General features: G+C 35.0%; 1 protein-coding gene across 13 annotated transcripts in view; it reads left to right on the forward strand.

Moving 5' to 3' along the window:
- ZBTB20 (zinc finger and BTB domain containing 20) overlaps positions 1-13,687 on the forward strand; it is an 899,572-nt gene that overhangs the window by 273,824 nt on the left and 612,061 nt on the right. The gene's annotated exons all lie outside the window — the stretch shown is intronic.

Genomic DNA, 13,687 nt, shown 5'->3' on the forward strand with positions numbered 1-13,687 from the left:
TAGAAGATCAACTGAATACCTTATATTTGACTTGTTTAAGTGTTAGTCTCATAGTAGGCCACAATTTAACATTGAGCTTTTTAGTTATATTTTCATGTGAATTGAGCACAGGAAATCTGTTCTTCTCATCTTACTTTTGTTCTGAAGCAGATATTTCTCCAAATGCTTCATTCAAAATTAAATTGTTTATCCATAACTAGAAAAGGACATGTGGTGGTAAATTATTGAAATTGATGAGATTTGATTGAATTTTCCTGAGTTTAATGTGTCTAATCAACATTGCACTCACAGCATTATTACTTTCCCATTGCTTGCTGCTATAACAGATGATAGTATTACCATGACCTAGGCTGATACTATATGAAAAAATTGCACAAGGAAGTAGACAGTCTACAGTGAGCATTTGAAAAACAGAGACAGATTAATATTTTCAAAAATGGTTGTTTTAGGTGATTGGGTTAAAATTTTTTTTTCACTAGAGCAACTAAAAGTGTCTCGGTATAATGTTTATAGGCTTTACCTACATTCTAATATATAAAAGAAATTATGGTGTGATTAGTAACACAACATTGTTATAATTTATACCATTGAATCTTACCAAGGAAATTTTTATGTTTCTTTTCTTATCACAATAATGGGAACCAGAAATGGAGGAAAGAACTACTTTTTTTTCTCAGAAATTCCACAGTGTACAATTTCCACTGTGTAACTTAGGTGACCATATACTGTAATTTGTCCTCCAGACCATAATTGAGAGATTTTGGTTTAAAAATAACTATTCAAGTGACAAAGAATATTAACTCACAATAGAAGAAGGTCATTATCACACTAAAGCCTCAAATACCACATATTAAAAAGATTCAGAGTACCCCTTATAACTTGTGAGCATGCACTATAGTGTTATAGAATATCACAAATTTTAAAAGAGTACTTGTGGCAATATATACCTGAATTATAAACCAATTTTGATATTTTATTCTACTCAAGCTGTATATTTGAGAGCACATATCAAGAATAGATTCATGGCCCTGGCCAGGTAGCTCAACTGGTTAGAGCATGGTCCTGATATGCCAAGGTTTCAGGTTCGATCCCCGGTCAGGGCACATATAAGAATCTACCAATAACTGCATAAATAAGTGGAACAACAAATCTCTCTCTCTCTCTCTCTCTCTCTCTCTCTCTCTCTCTCTCTCTCTCTCTCTCTCCCCCGCTTTCCTCCCTCTCTAAAATCAATCAATCAATAATAAAAAAGAGAATACATTCAAGAAAACTCCTGGATCATGTCTGGAAGTTATCAGTGAATATATAAGAAATACATTTCTGATCAATCTTGTTTGGCATATTTCAACACTTTGGCAGAACTAAACAGTTGAGATCAAGAAACACTATTTATTTGCATGGTGAGTGTAGTATTTAAGATAGTATTTTGTTTTTTCAGTTTGTCAAAATTTTCAGCATATACGTTGTTTTCTAATGTCAAAGAGACATGCCTATAGTCTGTCTATAAAGTACTAAATAGAGATTTGTTAATTGTGGTAGCTATAGATGCTCAACATATATATTTCAGTCTCAAATGTATTTTATGACTATTCTGTATTGGATTATGAAGACATAAAGTATAAACTGTTAGAATTATAAGATAATTTACATATTATATTTTAAATCCAATTCAATTATTTTACAGATGCGAAAATGGAAACACTGTTGAATAGGTCTAGACAGAGTGGGGAACTGAGTAATGTAGCACTTCTTACTTCCATTTAGTATACTTTTCACCATTTACTACTACACTGAATAATATCTTTTGGTATTTTTATTTTAAAATATATGCAAATGTTAAAAAAATTAAAAATATACCACACAGGATATAAAATTAAAAGTATGTCTTTACCAACGTATAGTGCTATTATCAGAGAAGTAATTGCACATGTATTCATGTGTAGAAATATACCTATATAGCTGCATTTTAAAAACAGAGAGGGAATCTTTCTATTTGTTTTCTTTGTATTTTGCTATTTTATCCTTAATACTATATCTTAGAGATTTTATAGTATTTAAAATATGGTATATTGTGCCATCTCATCTTTTTATTGTTGTCTAATATTTCCATTTTATGGATGTAACAATATGTATTTAACTGCTGTCTAATTTATGGACATTTGGTTATTTCTAATTTGTTTTCTATTAAAAATATTGTAATAAACTGCCTTCTAAATAGATATGTTTGTACTTTGAAAAGTTAACTTCAGGTCGTCATCATTACTAAGTAAAAAGGCAATTACTTCCTATGGTTTTTCTAAATTTAAAAAGCATCTGGGAGACTAAGGATTCTGATGGCTGACTTCATTGTAAGGTTTGTAAATAAGTAAACGATCCATTCACTTAGAAAATTTGAATATTTAGCAATAAAAGAACATTATTGAGTTTAACATCTATTATATTTATGATTGGACTTGACAATAGGAGAAGTAAAGACAGGTGAAATGTGAAACCAAAGTGTGGGAGAGGAATCAGTAAACACAATTTAACCTTTTCTCTTATACCATTTAATTTATTTTTAATAGGATATTCTTTTTTATTATAAAAGTAATATACCACCATGCTAAAACTATTTGGAAAACACAAAAAGGCAGAAAGAAGAAAATAAAATCACCCTTGATATTACTATTACCACTTAGAAAAAAGTCATTATCAACATTATGATGTGTGTGTATGTGTGCATGCAAAAACATAATATTATACTCCACTATACTCGTGACTGTAGATTCTGATTTTTCAACTACAATATATTATGAATATGTGTTTGTGTTAAGAATTAATTTTTCTGTGACATGATTTCTATTAATTATATAATATTCCATACAGTGGTTTTGTTATAATAATTTAGCCAGTCTTTTAAAAAATTTTATTGAATTTATTGGAGTGACATTGGTTAATCAAATTATATAGGTTTCAGATATATAATTCTATAACACGTTATGTGTGTGTTGTATTGTGGGTTTTTGTGTTCACCACCCAAAGTCATGTCTCCTTCAATCACCATGTATCCTTTCTTTACCTCCTTCTACCTCCCCCACCCCGCTTTCTCTCTGGAAAGCACCATTCTGTTGTCTGTGCCTGAGTTTGTTTCCTTCCTTCCTTCCTTCCTTCCTTCCTTCCTTCCTTCCTTCCTTCCTTCCTTCCTTCCTTCCTTCCTCCCTCCCTCCCTCCCTCCCTCCCTCCCTCCCTCCCTCCCTCCCTTCCTTCCTTTCTTTCCTTCCTTAATCCTTTACCTTTTCCACCCACTCCCCTAATCCCCCCATCTCCTCTAACAACTGTCAAACTATCTTCTGCATCTATAAGTCTATTTTGTTGTTTATTTTGTTCATTAGATTCTGCATATAAGTGAGATCATATTGTATTTGTCTTTCTCGGATTGGCTTATTTCATTTAGCATAATACTCTTCAGGTCCATCCATGCTACCACAAAAGGTAAGATTTCCTTCTTTTTTTTTTTTTAATAGCTGAGTAGTATTCCATTGTGTAATGTACCACAAATTTTATCCCCTCATCTACTGATGGGCATTTGGGCTGCTTCTAAATCTTGGCTCTTATAAATAATGCTGCAGTGAACATAGAAGTGCATATAATCTTTCAGTATTTTGTGTTTCTTTGGATATATTCTCAGAAGGGAATCGCTGGGTCAGAGGCAGTTCCATTTTTAATTTTTTGAGAAAATGTCATACTGTTTTCCATAGTGGCTGCACCATTCTGCATTCCCACCAACAGTGTACAAGGACTCCTTTTTCTCTGTATCCTTGCCAACATTTGTTTGTTACTGTATTGATTATACCCATTCTTCCACATGTGAGGTAAAAATCTCAATTTGCATTTCTCTGATGATTATTGACTTTGAGCATCTTTTCATGTCTATTGGCCATCTGTATGTCCTCTTTGGAGAAGTGTCTATTCAAGTCATTTGCCCATTTTTTAATTAGATTGTTGTTGTTTTGGTGTTGAGTTCTTTATAAATTTTGGATATTAACACTTATCAGATGTATCATTGGCAAATATGGTCTTCCATTCAGTGGGTTGTCTTTTCATTTTGTTGATGGGTTTTTTTGTGTTTGTTTGTTTTTTTGCTGTGGAAAAAACTTTTTAGTTTGAAATAGTCCCATTTGCTTACTTTTTTCCTTTGTTTTTCTTGCCTAAAGAGACATATCAGAAAAAAATACTGTTATGAGAAATGTCTGAGATTTTAATGTCTATAATTTCTTCTAGGATTTTTATGGTTTTGAGTCTTATATATAAGTCTTTAACCCATTTTGAGTTTATGTTTGTGTATGATGTAAGAAGGTGGTCTAGTTTCATTTTTTTGCATGTATCTATCCAGTTTTTCCAACAACATTTATTGAATAGACTGTCTTTACCCCATTGTATGTTCCTGCCTCTTTTATAAAATATTAATTGACCATAAAGGCATGGGTTTATTTCTGGGCTCTCTATGCTGTTCCATTAATCTATATGTCTGTTTTCAAGCCAGTACCATGTTGTTTTGATCACTATGGCCTTGCAGTATAGTTTGTGTCCCAAGTAGGTCCCCGGAAAGGATCTGGGGTGTTTATCTTAAGGCGTCCCTTGAGATAAACTTTAACCGTGCAGGTGTGGGACATTCAAGTAGTTGCTAGTGAAGAGATTACTCTAGGTAAGAAGGACCAAGTAAGTGGCAGGCTTAGGACCAGAGGGACCAGAAGCTGTAATTTAAATTTTAAGACTACACAAAATAATTCAATTAACTGTTGGAGGAATTACACCACATGAAACATATGCAGTTGCAAATCACACAGTTTTTTATTACTCACACAAATTCCTGAGCTGCGGGTAAAAGCTTAGTTAGGGATCCCTGTGGTGCTGTCCTCTGGGGTCAGGCAGCTGGTCTGGTCTGGTCTGGTCTGGGTGCAGGGGGCCTGTGTTCCTCTCCCAAGAGCTCAGTCGCCTCTCAATCGGGCTGTTCTTCTATCATCTGGCAGGAAGAGGAGGTTGGAGCAGCATCGCTTGTCAGACCGACAAAGGGACGAGCTTTTGTGATGTCTCCACAGGCGAGCATCGTTAGCTGGCTGGTGTCCATATTTAAAGCTTGGTCATACCCTTAGCAGTTCAGGTGGCTATCAGTGATTTACATCAATGCACATATGTTAATCTCAAACAAGGCGAGGGGGCTAGCAAGAGTACGTCACTCACGCAAGTGTTTATCTTGACAAGTCACTCTGCGTCAGTTCAAACCTTATCTCTGGGGTACACATGCTTCAAGGCAATGGGGAATGTGTCTTTAATATTATACTTTAAGTTTTAAGGAAAGTTAACTCAAACATTTAAAATTTTTCTAACATTCTTTAAGCATTTTTAAACATTTCTATATTTTACTATGACAGTTTGATATCAGGCAGTGTGATTCCTTCAACTTTGTTCTTCTTTTTCATGATTGCTGTGGCTGTTTGGGGTCTTTTATGGTTCCATATAAATTTTTGGAATATTTATTCTAGTTCTGTGAAATACGCTATTGGTATCTTGATAGGAATTGCAGGGAATCTTTAGATTACTTTAGGTAGTATGGACATTTTAATGATATTAATTCCTCCTATCCATGAATACTGTATACGCTTCCATTTATTTGTATCTTCTTCAGTTTATTTCTTCAGTGTCTTATAATTTTTTGAGTACAGGTATTTTACATCCTTAGTTAAAATTACTGCCATGTATTTTATTTTTTCTGAAGCAATTGTGAATGGGATTTTTTTTTTTTTAGTTTTCCTTTCTGATAGCTTATTATTGATGTATAAAAATGCAGCTGATTTCTGGACATTTATTTTGTATCCTGCTACTTTACTGAATTAATTTATTAATTCTAGTAGTTTCTAGTGGTATCTTTAGGGTTCTCTATGCATAGTATTATGTCATCTACAAATAATGAAAGTTTTACTTGTTCCTTTCCATTTTGGATGCCTTTTATTTCTTTTTCTTGTCTGATTGCTGTGGCTAGGACTTCCAGTACTATATTGAATAAGAGTGGTGATAACAGACATCCCTGTCTTGTTCCTGATCTTAAGGGAAACACTTTTAGTTTTGCCTATTGAGTATGATGTTGGGTGTGGGTTTGTCATATATGACCTTTATTATGTCCCCTCTATTCCAGTTTTTTTTTTTCTATTAAAAATAACCTATGATGAATATCACCATACGTTTTCTCATATCCTCATCAGTTCTTGGTATATAACATATGCCTCAAAGAAAAGCTGTCAGTGGTCTGGGAAGGATAAAGACACAGAGGTGGGAAGAGGTCAAGCATAGGTAAATGATGTTTTTGTCTAAGATATGTTGCAGGCTGCCACAGGCTATGGAGAGCAGCTTTCTCCAAAGCACACTTCCATTTCATTGCCGCTCAGACTGTGGGTGTTAACTTGGCACAGTTGAAATGTCCCTGTTTGCTTTCAGGCAATGGCTTGACCTTTCAAGCACACCCCATGTATTCAGTGATTGAGACCATTTACTCATACTCATCGTTGCACACAGAAAATACATAAAAGAGTTGCATTCATCACTCAATATATTTTGCTACTCAAGTGTCATGAAACATTCAGGGTATATTAACTAGAAAATGCACACCTGGAGCATGTTACTTAGCTTTAGAAACTGCTTATTTAAAAAATCACTTTAATTTTTAGGAAAAAAAATCAGTTTTGGATTTTGAGCATATATATCATCTTTCATTTTGGCCCAATTAACCCAGCAGGTGTGTGCAAATTAGGTCACTACTTTGTCACCGTGGTAACATGCTTTGGGGAGGTGGATCTTAACCACCTCCAGCACAGGTGATGTAGGCTGAGTTAGTATTAAGAGATGCTTTACAAACAAGGCAGAATTAATATGTTAGAGTGTACAAAAATAGGTCTGATGCTGGTTACCAAATGATACCATTCTATGACATGAAAATAAGTACAGTACCACCTCAAGATTATATTAGCAAGAGAGATTAATGAGCCTTAGAAACAGAACTTTTATACATAAAATTTATAATCTCTGAAAGGGCAGTAAAACTTACTATCAATCATTCATGAGGTCATTATCTCATTCCCTCTTTGAGCAAGAGGCCAGAGTCAGGTTCCCTGGAATTTAAGGATGTTTTTAGAGTTGGGCCAGTTGGGCCATGGTTTTCAGAGGGTCATTTCCCTTCTGCCTACTCATTCTAATGACTAGATTTCAGTCCTAGCAGTTTGCTTTTTTTTTTTTTTTAAAGACAGTGTCTAATCCTTTCTTTTAAGTGTTTTTTTTAATCATTATTCATAATTGCTTATGGGTTAAGAAGTTGGCAAACTTGATCTATGCCAGCACTCCAGCTTTAATACAAGTCTCTAACTCCGGCTTCTTCTCACCAGGTGGAAAATGAGACATGTTTTAAGATTGCTGGTGGAGATTGTACAATCTGTTTCGCTGCTGAAGGTTCCAAATCATGTGGGCATTCTGCAGCCCCACAGAGTGGTAGAATTTCTTCACTTATTACTGACAAGTTCACACCTCTTTTGGTCATTAAAATTGTAAAGCTGGATTATGGGATGCAGAAAATAGTCCAAATTAATGATATTAAATATGTTTCCAAGGAAGTGCGTCTCCCCTGACCACTTTTAGCCCCCAGCCACGATGAGCCTGTCGGGGCCAAGGCTTCATGTTTTTCAGTGTGCCCTAGTATCCTGCCTTATATTTGTATCACTTGTTATAATTCTGAAGCAGTTTTGTATATTCTGTTTCATTTTTGGGGTAATATTTTACACATGACATTTCAGAAACTTGAATCCCTCTAGTGTTTATTTTCAATTGCTTGTGACCACAGCTTTATTATTTATTTCGTGTGTTTTCAATAGTGAATATTTACAAAACACTGAACAAACTCTTCAAGATTCCTTTTCATAATTTCCCTCTCCATGCGTCAAGGATGAGATGAACAGAGGAGTCATAGTGACTTACCCTGTGTCAGAGAGTATGTGGATTCACTTTCAAATGAATAAAGAGCCCCTGGCTGGTTTTCAGGGCCACCCCCCCCCCCCCCCCCCCGCCTTATCTTCTTAAGAGTCTTGCAGGTTTGGAGAGTTACAAAGGTATAGCATTGCTAAGTGGAGAAACAGTTGACTCAAGTACTCTTTTACCTCCAACTTCTCTTTCAGCATATACTCCCTCTGTGTGTTTAAGTCTTCTTTCCCCATCCAACTCCCCTGTGAACATGGAAAATCATTTTTTTAAGAGCTAGTTTATAACATAAAGAACAGAAGTCTCAGTAAAATCTATTAACTGGCTAAGGCAAGAGTATATGCCTTATTCACTGAAGAAGTATGCCATATTCTACCCTTTCTGTTCGAGGAACAAGGCGGATGGTAGCACACATTAGCATTAGAACAGTTTTATCACAGTGGAACCCCAGGTGGTTTTAGGAATAAGTCTAAAAACAAAAATATATGAAGGGATTTAATCCATCAAATCTAATAGGGAAATTTTTATATATCCAGGGAGCTTGGATCCCTGAATTATAGTAACCAAGCTGGTGAGGAAATGGTCAGACAAACAAAGTAGTGCTGTATATTTCATTCATTGTTTGATGAAATAATTTTTTGCCCCTTTTAACTGGTATGTTAAAAAAAAAAAAAAAAGAGCATGGGGTATCTGAGACAAAGAGCTTACACAGCCTCCGAGCTGGTTGGTTTTTATAACTTCCTTTACTGAGTATTGTCCTTCAGTACAATACAGAGCCATTTCTTTGTTCTCACAAGCTAGCAGTTAAATTGTATGTAAATGTATGCAAATTAGATGCTGTCTAATAAAGAGAGTCATTAGATGGAAGAAATATTTAGTTTAGGGGAAAAAAAGCAGGTGTATTGTGTAAAAGAAAATGTAAGGCTACAAAAAAGCCCAAACTTTTGTGGACAGTTATAGAAAAAAATATTAACATAGATTTTTAAAAGGCTTACATCTTCCTGACCTTTCCTTTGTGCTTATATATATGTGTGTGTTTTTTAAATATTTACATATAAAACTAGGGGATTGGCTTCTTTCCCAGAATTACTGGAAGTACCTTCACCAGGAACATTTGGACTTGAATAATCTCCACAGCAGCATTTTCTTTCTTGAATTAAATGAATTGTAAAATGGATGATTGGTCCAGGAACACTGACTGCTTATCTGTGTACCTTTTCTTTAGGTCATTAGAGGCTAGTGGCTCCATATTAGGTACCTTGCAATTGATCATTTTAACTACTTTAAGGTCCCCTTCTATACCACTTCACCCTAGCTTCTTAAAGGCTACTGTGGGCCTTTTAAAAGATATGTAGACTATAAGCTCCTTGAGAGGAACCAGAAGTTCCTTTTGAGCTTGACCAATGCTGTATTAAATGTTGAGCACAAAGCATAGCCCTTACTAGGCATTCACATTTATTTTTGAATGACTTAAGTGAATGACTGAATGAATAAATAAATGAAACATAATTTTACATACATTAAACATTTTAAGGGTAAGTTAAGTAGTTATGGGTATGTCAAATACCGTTGTAGTTCCCAGTAAACAATTAGTGAAATAATTCCTCAGGTTTGCAGATAGCAGTTATATGATAGATGCACACTGAAAAAAAAAAGACTTTGCTGTAGAGTTTCCTCAAGTCAATTGTAACAAATGTGTTGGCTGCTCAGCATGTGCATCACTCATTGTAGCAGCTATTATAGGGTAAAGAGTAGACAGTAGTTTCGCTCTAGGAGCTCCTAGTCTTCCAGAGGAATCACACACACATACTTCATACATAGCAAATGGTACAAAGTAGAGTTACAGATAAAATATTATGGGATCATGAAAGAGAAATTCTCTTTAAAGAGTTTCTGAGATCATATTTTGAAAGAAATTAAACTGAACTAAGCCATCTAGGTCTCAAGGAGCAAATGGTTGGCTATGGTGGGGTGGAATTGCAGAATTCTCTAAGTTGCAGTCCCAAATTAATAGAAATATACTAGATTTTTTTCCTATTCTCTTACGAGTTTCCAGCAAAAGCTTGATTTCAACCTCTGTGAAACACAAATGAGGGCTGTGATGGATACAATAATGACTGAAGTTAAATTATAACTCCAAGTCAAAATTTTAATCACATTCAGCCATTGAATAGGAAATAAGATAAAGCATGCAAAATGACTTTGTAACTTTTTAATTCAAAGGCATTAAAAATATAAATTTTTAGTATTATTCATAATGTGTAAGGTTGTCTATGGTATGAAATAAAATTTAGGGGATAAGCAGTATAGGGACAGAGAATGGGATACATCTTAACGTGTAATACCTTAGATAATACAGTAAGTGTCAGAGCCAGGTTTTCCTGACAGGTTGTCTAGTTCTTTTCATATACTGCATTATCATCTTGAAACAATGCATGGGGTAATTACATGTCTATAGCAGCAGCAACCATCTTAGTTCTAATTTTATTCCAAATATTTTTCACTGATTTGGTTTTATATCCACATTTTCTCCATTTTGGACTGGGTAAAATATGCAAGTATGGGCAAGAAGAGCTTATTGTGGTAACTGATATGGATATGAAAATCATAATGGGTCTATGGATTGAAAACATTTACATTTATTTTCTTGACTTTTGAGTTAAAGAAAAGATTTCTATGTGAAGATGCAAAATTGGCTGCACTGAAGTTATCTTGGAGGTAACCAAAGGGCTGTGGGACTAACAGCTTTTGATATTACTTAGTGCTTATTATTGTTATTATTATTATTTCTTTTTAATTATGCAAAGTGCTAATCAGTTTGATTATGCACAGTGCTAATCAGGTTAATTATGCAAAGTGCTAATCAGTTCTTTTTGGAGCACATGAGGAGAGCAGAGGTGCTGGCGGTGAATGGCGTCCCTGTATGGGGGTAGTCACGGCAGTCATTCCTCATTAAGATAGGAGTAGACAAGATAGCAAGGGGGATTTACCCACAAAAGTAAAGAGGAAAGGAAATAGAACTATGGGCACACGAAAGAGTGTGGTTTGGGCAGGATGGTGTTTTTCCCATTTCATAGTTTAGTTGGGTAATCTCTGCTATATTTTGAAGGCACTCATTTGAAGCCAAAAAGACTGCAGAGGGAAAGAAACAAGAGTATTGTATAGCTAGACAAGTTGTCAAAACAACTTATTGTAGTTGGCAAGCACCAACTCCTGGGAGGACAGTAGTGGAAGCAGAATCTAATAGACCTATACAAGAAAGAGGACATTAATAAAGAGAATTGAAAAATTAAGGGACTGCCATTCTGATAAAATAAACAGGGCCATCTCACCACTGTATTGTTATTGGGATGGTCGTCTGTGTACCATATTTCCTGAGATGAACTGAGGACTTCTTGGTGCTGGCAGTGGTCTCTACAGAGTGGTGATGGCAAATATGACAATAAGGGTTTTATGTAATAGCTCCTAGTTGGATCAGCTTTGTTCCTGCTGAAATCAAAGTGGATTTCAATATTAACTTGCAGGTCTGTGCTTATTAAGCTTGGTGACTTACTGTGAAGATGCGTTTATAGTAATATGTTCACATGTTTTTATAGAACAATGGCCATGGAACTCCCCTAGGAAAACCCTTTTTATTCTGTCCTCCTGTTCTATTCTGTGGTCTGATAAGCTATCAATGAAATGCTGCGATACCTACTTGTTTAAATATATTCAAAGAGCAGAAAGCATTTCAGGATTACTATGTGAATATTCATTTGCAAAAGTGTTTTCAGTTCATATTACTTTTCCTTTACTCTGGAATCTGAATAGAAGATTTATAATTCATTTATAAAAAGGAGGATCTGCTTTCCCCTTTATTACGGACAGAGTGTTTACCATTCCTTTTTAGGCTTATATGTAATTACGACTCATCTTCAAAAACACCTGTAGTGAGCTTGATTTCTGGAAATGTCCAAATAATGTTAAGAATGCTGCAAAGTTATCGGTGGTGTCTATATTAATGAGGTAGCACTGGTATTAGGAATAAAGACACACTTTTAGTTTCCATTTTTATTTTAACCAGGACCATTTTCATTTCAAAATATGAAGAAAATGACATAAATCTTTGGTTTCCAATGAGAATCTGGAAATAAATAGATTGTTAGAGGACAGTGCCCACAAATTGAGAAAGCCTGTTGGGGGCCCTTGAAGAATTTGGCTGGGAAATTCTGTTATAAGCAGTCCTTCTGCTCAACTTCATGGGAGCATGGTTTTAGAAATAAAACATTGCTTCTGTGTTCCCCACCCCCTGAAACTAAGATAAGGATGAAATGTTCATATTACAACTTTCCTAATTAAAATTTTTGAGTTATTTCTTAATACATTTAAATTATTTTTAATGATTTTAACCAAAGGATGCCTTGAAAATTCCATTCATTGATGGTACACTAAACTCTTGGTTCCTGAAAAAGGCATTTGAAACCATTTAAAATGTAACTGGAAAGTTTTAAGTAGAAAATGATGTTATTAAAGTGGCAAATAAAAATTAATTTAGTAACATCTAATATGGCTGGTCTCCTGATTAATTGTTTACTTGCATCCACATCACACAACTCCTATTCACAGACCCATTTATCCCTTCATGAAACAAATATTATTTGAGCACATCCTTTCATAAAATGTGTACTATGTTTTAGTAACAGTACCATTTACTGTCTTAGATCATGGAGATGTTGGTCAGAAAGAGACAAGATGCCTGGCATTGTGGAACTCACCAACCCAGGATGAGATGGGAGTTTTCTCATGATCTTCAACCTTAGGGACAAAGATTTTTGCACTTTATTTCTCTTTAGTACTTCTCTCTATGATTCAACTAGCTGGTCTTAGTGTCTTTAATAATTGCAAAAAGAGGTTTAGGCCAGATGGTTTCCAAGGTAAGCTGTGCTAGAGTTTATTAGCCGGTGATGCTATAAAATAAATTTATTCTTTATTACCTCTGAAGAGCTTCAGGATCATACAAAGTCTCTCTTAGACTTTAATCATTGAGGAAATAAAGTAATTTTTGGCTAATTTTGTTGACACCACTTTCTTGTATTAGGCCAGCATTGAATGCATAAAAGGTAGACTTTTGAATTAGTCCTGAGTTTGAATCTTGGCTCTTCAGTTGCTAGTGAGCAAATATGGCTGCTGTGAGCCTCTGTTTCCTCACAGTTCCTGCTGCTCAGGGTGGTTATGAGTATTAGCTGAAATAAACTGTATAAATCACTGAACTCAATGCCCGGTGGCACACTGGAACATAGCTTTGCTCCATTGTCAGTCCCTTTTTCATTTCTGGCAACTGTAGCCTTCCTGGCTCTCACTACAAAAATATCTTGAACTAATTCAACTTCTTCTCCCCAAGCTGCTTTTTCTTGCATTAAGCCTGTACTTCCATTAACTCAGTAATTTTTCTCTCTCATTACATCTTTATAGATTATTTCTCTTTGTTCTCTTATTTGTGTACTTTGACCATTTCCTGCTTATTCTGAGTCCATTTTTAGCTACTTATTTTCACCATATGTAACATAGCCTCGATTACAACAAAAATATGTGTGCAACTATAATTCAGGCCATTACATAGAAATATGCTGTCTGTGTGAGAGCTGGACTATAATTGTTTATGTTTTTGACCTCCTGACTATACTAGAAACTTCTTGAGGGTAAGGATAAT

Source organism: Cnephaeus nilssonii (genome assembly GCF_951640355.1).
Source record: "Cnephaeus nilssonii genome assembly, chromosome: 3".
NCBI classification, from domain to species: domain Eukaryota; kingdom Metazoa; phylum Chordata; class Mammalia; order Chiroptera; family Vespertilionidae; genus Cnephaeus; species Cnephaeus nilssonii.